Source organism: Electrophorus electricus, chromosome 2 (genome assembly GCF_041902795.1).
Source record: "Electrophorus electricus isolate QZ-2024a chromosome 2, ASM4190279v1, whole genome shotgun sequence".
Classification (NCBI taxonomy): domain Eukaryota; kingdom Metazoa; phylum Chordata; class Actinopteri; order Gymnotiformes; family Gymnotidae; genus Electrophorus; species Electrophorus electricus.
Window position 1 is genome coordinate 9,532,448 of NC_137498.1, and position 8,053 is coordinate 9,540,500.

Below are 8,053 nucleotides of genomic sequence, written 5' to 3' on the forward strand. Positions count from 1 at the left end.
TTCTATCCGAAAACCATTTCTATCCCCACCGACTTTTTCTTAAAGCCGTGTTTTCGGTATTTCAATCCTTTAGTTCACAACAGGTAAGCAATTCAGTAATGCTTAACTAATTCATGCTATACCTTATATTAGTATAAGTTACTAAAAAGGCTGACGTGTATTTAGCTATTTATTTAGCTAATGGATGAAATACTTTATCGTGCGTTGTATGATTTAACTCAGTGGGGCTTAGCGTCGTAATTAATTTCAGATCTAGACAAAACATACATTTTAACAATCAATGCGTATTATCTACAAGCTATCGTAAGTATTCTTTTGCGAGCTATCTAGGAAAGGATATTGTCAATGTTTTTATTCTGATGATTAATGGTCAATATGTAATATGACCGCTATGCCATAGAGTACGTGAAACATTTTGATCGACTAAAACTCTTTTGATCGACGGCTATTCTTATTCTCAGGGCTAGCTAAATAGAAAAACTTTAGCTTCGAAGTGGGTGAATCTATTTACTTAAATTAACCAGTACATGACCTGACATAAATGCGGTTTTGGTATAAAGGATATCATTATGGTGATCTTTTCTACTCATGGTCTATAAGTCTGTTCTATGTATTTCCATAGTTTCCGACGTTCACGACTTCCTTGACTCTGTGGAGAGAATTGCCGACCAAGGTAATTTCTTATTTGTGAACTTTTATAAATTTTAATTGTATGTATTTGTTTTGTTTACATTTTTGTTACTTTTATTTGCAGATATAAGGAAACAAGCTGATGAAACAGTTCATATATTGAATGAGTTGTTACAAGGTAATCTTTTCTAGAGTGCGTCTACCATATGTTAAAAGATCGCTTTATGTCTAAAAGTTTATGCAGTGCGTTAATTTGTCGCACAGGCAGAGGGGGTGAATCCCTCTACTGTCATCCACTATTCATCGAGCCTTCTGGCGGAGCTCACAAATATTTCACCTCTTACAACCGGCAACGTTTACAGAAACGTATACAGAGGTCACTGTGGCTTATAACATACATCTAAATAATTCTAGGCCTATTCACGCTGTTCAACCACACTAACCTGTAGGCCACCATCTCCACGTAAGTATATTTTTAAAAGCATGTTTATTAATCGCATTTATACTAGAATAATTGGATCAACTTTCTTTTCTAAGATGACTCGGACGACGAGGATGATTGACAGCTGTCAAATCAACCAATCAAATCAAGCAATAAATCATTTTGACGGTTAGTAAATACCATTACTCTCTCTGTTCACAAATAGCTGCCATTTTATGCAAATTTCGTGGGTATGTTGGATAGCCTAAAATGGGTTTTACGAGCAGATGTACTTAAAATTTAAATGGTTTACAATTCTAATTTTTCAGAAATATCTGATTCAAAGTTGCAGAAAAAAATGCTGCTTTCCAGCATTTGCTCATTTTTTGGGCTTGAAAATCATAGTTTTAAATCTGGCTAAGCAGTATGACTTCTCAAGCATTAGGATGCAAAATTCAGACAACCCCACCAAAGTTCTCTTGTTTCTTACCCTTCGAGAAACAGACTGTTGCTAACTGGGCATAATATGAAGAGTTTTACTTTATCTCTGTAGTTCTCTCATTGGCATTTAGAGCATAACCTATTGCACAAATTCTGTATGCTTGACATTGCCTTGCAAGGATTTTTTTTTTGCCATAGACTTGATGAAAGTAACTTTTAAAATTGAGCTAATTAGCATAAACCTTTTTAGGAAACAAAATAAGGACACACTCACTAAAGTTTATACTTCCTGTACTAATGTTTGAAAGTCTTGAATTAGCATAGACATTATGCTACGAGTTTTAATTAATCAGTTTGGCGATTAGTTAAGGAGCCTGACTTTGCTCTGTGAAGAACAGCCCTCCATTCAACTGTAAGGACAGCAGTTACACATTTACCAAGAAAAGTGTTTCAGCCTGGTATTGAACCAGGTACTTTCTGCCTGTAAAACAAACATGATAACCTCTACACTACAGAAACCATACAGCAAGGGGACTTCTGGATCCATCCAGCATTTCCTCCTTTTTGGTGCCTGAAAGGCATAGTTTAAAAACTGGCTTGAATTGTCTTCTCCCCATTAGGATGCAAAATTCAATCCCACAAACCAACGTTTTCTTGTTTCATTGCCTTTGAGGGACAGAATGTTACTCTCTAGGAATAATATGATGAGCTTTACGTGATCACTGTAGGCTGTTGCCTGCAGTGTTTACTCTGCTCAGTAAAGCCATACATTTCTAGCGGCATGCGACTCCCATCTTGCCTGCTTCTCAAAACTAACATTATGGTTTAATATATATTTGAAGTACAGTTGTTTTCTATTGATTTTGATTAATCAGCATTTCAAGAAACGTCAGTTGTACTGCGTTTATTTCACCATCGTCTCAACAACATATCAGCAAGAATGTGTTCTGATTGTCATTAAGAACATAATATGATTCGATTTATAGATCAAAACAACAATTAATCAAATTATATTTATCAAATGGAGCAAAATGAAGCTTGTGAAGAAAATACTAATATTTTCTTAATACACTTTCAAGAAGTAGTGGGGACAATAAAAGTTCAGAAATGGATGGGGACAGGGTAAATTGCATCTGGCAGTTGTCTCGGGTATTTCCAATGCTGTGCCTCATGAGCTGAAAACTAACTTTGTGGTGTACCATGTTACGCAGGTTTTAAACTAACATGGATTTTGGCTGAAACAGAATCCATCCTTATAACCAACGACATAGACATCGGCACCATTCCCCCACATCACAGTGTCACCCCTTTCCACATGGACACCACAAGGCGGCAGATGAGGAGATGATGGGAGAGTGGCTGAGGAAGATGAGGGAGGAGCAGCAGACACTGAAGGAGGAGAGAGACATGGCAGGTTCTCCTGCAGATGTGAGTGAATGTATCTATTTTCATCCAGCATTCATTTTATGCATCATCTATAGGTTTTCTGTTTATCTGTCTGGAGTTGGTATTCTCAAAGCATTCCATTCTTAATATCATGGTAACCAGAATGAAGTCATTTTAATGACTTAACATGTCAGAATAATCTTGGCTCTGCAATGGGAAGCACTAATTTTTGTGTTAGATATGCAGGTAGCAGTCTATAGCAGACTATAAACTTAAGAGAACTCGAATGAATAGTGAATCTGAGAAGATATGGTAGTAGGAATAACACACTTTAATAGCAAAAGCAAATCCATTCACAGCCACTTATAAAAACATCTGTTTTCCTCAACACACAATCAGCTTTTTCATTCATGAAGCAAAGTGATGGGAATCAGGAACCAGTTCCAAATTGCCCGATCCATCAGAATTATACGACTCCGAGATGAAGACTTCTTTTTAGCATTGCTTGTGCATTTTTCTGAATTAGGCATTGTGCAAAACTAACATTGAGTGTCATGATTTCAATCTCTTACAAACATGCAAGAAGGTGTCATGGAGGAGAGGCGTGGCTTCTTTTCATGAAAAAAAGATAACAGAGGTGCATGGATTGTCTGGAATATGACCATTTCAAGTAAGAGTGGAATCACAAGACGTATGTCGAAACATCTTTCGATGCAACTTGGTCCAACATTCCAGAAATACCATGTGCTGCTGCTTCCCAGTCGAGCAGGATGTCCCATCCCCCAGATAAATATGCTGCATTAGAATAAAGTTAACACTATGCTGCCAGGCTTAGCAAGTTATTTCTTTGATTAAATGAAAATGAACACTGTACAAACCTCCTCTACTTTCATGCATATTAGATGAGGATGGACACACTGTTGCTCCAGCCAGCTGGAAGACTCAACATCAGCCCCCAGCTGAAAGCTCCATCTCATGCTTGCTGCACAGTGATGGAGAGTGAGCATAGCAGGGGTGAATGCATCACTGTGCCAGATAGGCAGGCAGGGAGGCAGACAGGCAAGTAAACTGGGCAGGCAGGTGGGCAGGTGGCAGGGTAAGCAGAGAGGCTGGGGAGGCAGGGAGGCAGGGAGGGAGGGTGCACAGGCAGGCAGGCAGGGAGGGTGGTAGGCTGGGGAGGCAGGGAGGGAGGGAGGGAGGGAGTCTGGGAAGACAAGCAGGCTGGCAGACAAGCAGGGAGAGATGGAGGGAGGGAGGGGGCTGAGGAGTGAGGGAGACAGGCAAACAGGGAGGGAGGCAGACTGGCACATAAGCTGGGCAGGCAGGCAAGTGGGTGGGCAGGAGGGTAAGCAGAGAGGCTGGGGAGGCAGGCAGGCAGGGAGGGAGAGAGAGGCACTGGGGAGGCAGGTGGGGAAGGCAGGAAGGGAGGGAGGCTTTGGAGGTAAGCAGGTAGGCAGGCAGGCAAGCTGGGTGGGCAGAGAGGCTGGAGTGAGGCTGGGGAGTCAGGCAAGCAGGCTTGGATGGAGGGAGGCAGGGAGGGTGGGGAGGCAAGCAGGCAGGGAGAGAGCAAGAACACTGGGTACACTGGGGAGGAAAGGAGGGAGGCAGGAAGGGAGGGAGACTGGGGTTACATGTGGCCAGATGAACAGAATGTATTCCAAACCTCCCCCAGGAGTCTGGGTCTCTATTCAGATCTACCGGCCATGGGTAGCCCCAGCCTCCCCTCGGTGTCTGGGTCTCGATTCTAATCATGTGACCACATGTATTCCCAGCCTCCCCTGGAGTATGGGTCACATGCTGCTTGTCTGGCCTCATGTATCCCCAGCCTCCCTCCCTCCCACCCTGGCTGCCTACCTGCCTCACTGCCTCCTGAGCCTCCCTCACTCCCTCCCTCCCTGTCAGCCTCCCTGCCTCCTTCTCTCCCCAGGCTCCCTCCCTCCGTGCCTGCCTGCCTCCCCAGCCTTTTTCTCTCTGGCCTGCCTGCCTACGCTCCTCCCAGTGCCGCGCCTGCAAACCTCCCACGCCTTCCATCGCTGAGTGCAGCCGCACCTCCAGACCTCCTGAGCCTGCCATCGCTGAACGCAACCATGACTCGGCACCCACATCGGACATGCAGGTGGACGCTCAGGACACGTCAGACGTGCTCGTGAACGCTCAGCTCATGCTCCACTGGTGCCCACGCCCTACGACACTTCTGTAACTGCGTCTACATAATGTATCTATACCTGTTTGTGTGAACTTGGTAAAAACCTGTTACCCTGCCTTGTGGCATCGGTGTTCCTTTACCTGTTCCAGTAGCTGCACTCATGCCTGTTGTTTATTTTGTTGCTGTGCCTGTCTCAGTTTTGTTTAACATAATTACGTCTGCCTTTGCTTCTGTGCCTGTCCCTGTTCCCGCAGCTATCCCAGTATTTCTCCTCTCCTGTCTCTGTGCTCGCCTCCTGTTCTAGCCATGTTGCCAGTCCCACTCCTTTTCCCTCAGTCTGTCCCAATTCCTGTGCCTGTCCATGGTTTACAGTCTCGTCTAGCATAAGTAACCTGGTTCTGTGCTTCATCGTTGTTCTCCTGTTAGCCGTTCCTTAGTGTTAAGTTTCCTTAGTTGCCTTGTTATCAGCCTCGCCCTGTTAGCCTGCTTAGTCTTCTGATTCTTTCCCTCATTCTATTCTGTGTTGTTTTTCTTGTTCATTTTTTTATATTAAACTTGTTATTTATTTGTTAATCCTGTCTGTTCGTTTACTCATTCTCATTAGGGTTTGCCTAGTCATTGTTACAGTTCACTCTCACATCCGAGGCATTGTTACTTTGTATGTGTTCACCCTCAGCCTCCCAACCATTACACTCATGTGGTTATTTATTTCCCAAAATCCAGATGTATTATTAAGTACATTTTAAATAGAAAAATAAAGATGCAGACTTGAGAATTAATTGAAGAGAATAGCAGGCCCTGTGTTTTTGCTGTTCAATATAACATACAAACAAGGCATATGGTAAATATGCTGTGTTAGAGTAATGTGAACGCCACACAGGCAGGTTTAGCAGGTTATTTCTTTGACTAAATTAAAATGAACGCTGTGCAAACATTCTCTGCTTTCATCCATTTTAGATGAGGATGGACAGGCGGTTGTTCCAGCCAGCTGCAAGACTCACCGTCCCCCCCCAGCTGAAAGCTCCATCTCATGCTTGCTGTGAGTGTGGCAACGGTGAACACGTCACTGTGCCCATCACTGCATCACGGAAGAGACACTGAGACACTGTGATGAAGAGGAGGAAGAGGACTACACTCAGATCATTATTATGATCATGTGGCATGGTTTAAAACATGAAGCTTCAATAAAGCTATTAAACTAAACCATTTGGTGGTACTAATATAATAATAATAATAGTAAACTTTAGTTGTATACAACTTTTTAAAATTGTAGTACAAGATAAGAGTACACACAATCAAGATTAAAAAAAAACAATGATAAAAACCTGGATAATAAAATCATAGAACATAAAATCTGTTCAATATAAACTGTATAATATAAACAGTGAAATAAATTTGGTAAGAGAGATAAAACTAGACAGATTTACAATATAATTTTTTTTTTACGTTCCATGTAATTTTCATACACCCAAACTGTGATGGAGTTTGCAGATCGGTGCCCTTCAAAACTATTTAGAATGAAAGAGCTCAATAGCATTTATGGCAGACCCCAACCATCAGGCCCCACCCACCAGGCCCCACCCCACAATCTTTACATTCACTGTATATAAAAGATAAATATGTTTCTATGATTCTATGTTATATATGTTATATATGTAAAGTATAATAATGCTATAAGGATGGATTAAATGAAGGGTCAGTATCACTGCCCAGACAGAACACATATTGCATCTGAGAAAGAAAGGTCAGACTACATCAGGAATCCACCAGAGCCAAACTGTAATGTGGACATTGTGTGGTCCAGCTGTGGCCATGCAGATGATGGTCATGACTAAGGTAACTACTGTCATCCACTGCTTCAGGCTCACCTAACTTCGTGGTAAGCTACCATCAGACAGTATGCTCACAAATGTAAATGCAGCAATAAGCACAATACCAACAACCTGTATAACTGAAACCAACAAACTGGTATATACCACTGTAGTAGTTAAGCTCAAGATCCTAGCATACAGAATGCAAGCAACAGGCCATTTCCACTATGCCCCCTGGAAACAGAGGCTTGAAACCAATATAAAGCCAACTTGAAGTCAGCTAATTGACAGATCTTCAGAAGGAGATAAAGACCAAATATGTGGCCTGGTTACAGAAGAAATACAATGGGTGGCCCATAACTTAGGATCTAGAGTCTGGTAAACAGAGGTCAAAAGAGTGGTCAAGAGGCTTTTTATTGTCTTTCTGTGACGGTGGCAGGTGAATGGAAGCGAGAGGCAGGTCAGCAGCGAGGTAATCTTTATTCTCCATAGGTTGTCCGTGATGGACGCATGGAACCTCAAATATAAATACAGAGGAGCTAGTCTTACTCTATACAATTGATCATGCATGGTTCGACTCAACGTAGTAGGACCACTAATGTGCAGCTCCATCTCCTTGGATCTGGGGGTTAAAATAGAGCAGGGAGTGAATGTGGAATGGGTGAAAGTAATTAGTAATCAGGGGATTGTGAACGGGGCAGGTGCAATGAGTAGTCCTTAGAAGGGGTGCGTGTGTCTCCCCTGCTAACTGGCTGACCAACTGTGACACTTTCTAGCTATAAACAGGTAATTAAATAATGCTCCTACAGTACCATGATGCAACACAAAAGGAGAACATGTGTAAACAATAAATATGAAATACAGCACAAATATTAACATATAGGCAACTTCAACCAGTGCACCATACTGTGACATATAAACAAATACGCTTATAGCATACAGCAGTTACTGAGGTAACAGTACCTAACTGCTGTTCTTACTATTCTCCTCAGGGTTTTGCGGTCTGAGTCAGTTCCTAAACCAGGCAGTGAAGCAGCTGCTCAGGATGCTGTCTATTGTGGAACATGGTGAGGATATTGGCAGGGGATGAGCTAGAAGTAGAAGTTACTGCTGGGCTTTCTTGGCTATGGAGCTGGTATTGAGGGTCCAGGTGAGGTTCTCTGCTAGGTGGACACCAAAGAACTTGGTGCTTGTAATGATTTTTCACAGAGGAGCTGT

General features: G+C 42.4%; 1 long non-coding RNA gene across 1 annotated transcript; it reads left to right on the forward strand.

Annotated features, from left to right (window-relative positions):
- The first annotated feature begins 970 nt into the window (after positions 1-970).
- Positions 971-3,908, forward strand: LOC145660159 (uncharacterized). The gene is made up of 4 exons (XR_014126344.1): positions 971-1,093; positions 1,168-1,240; positions 2,737-2,920; positions 3,781-3,908. It is a non-coding gene; the product is annotated as an uncharacterized LOC145660159 (long non-coding RNA).
- The last annotated feature ends 4,145 nt before the right edge of the window (positions 3,909-8,053 follow it).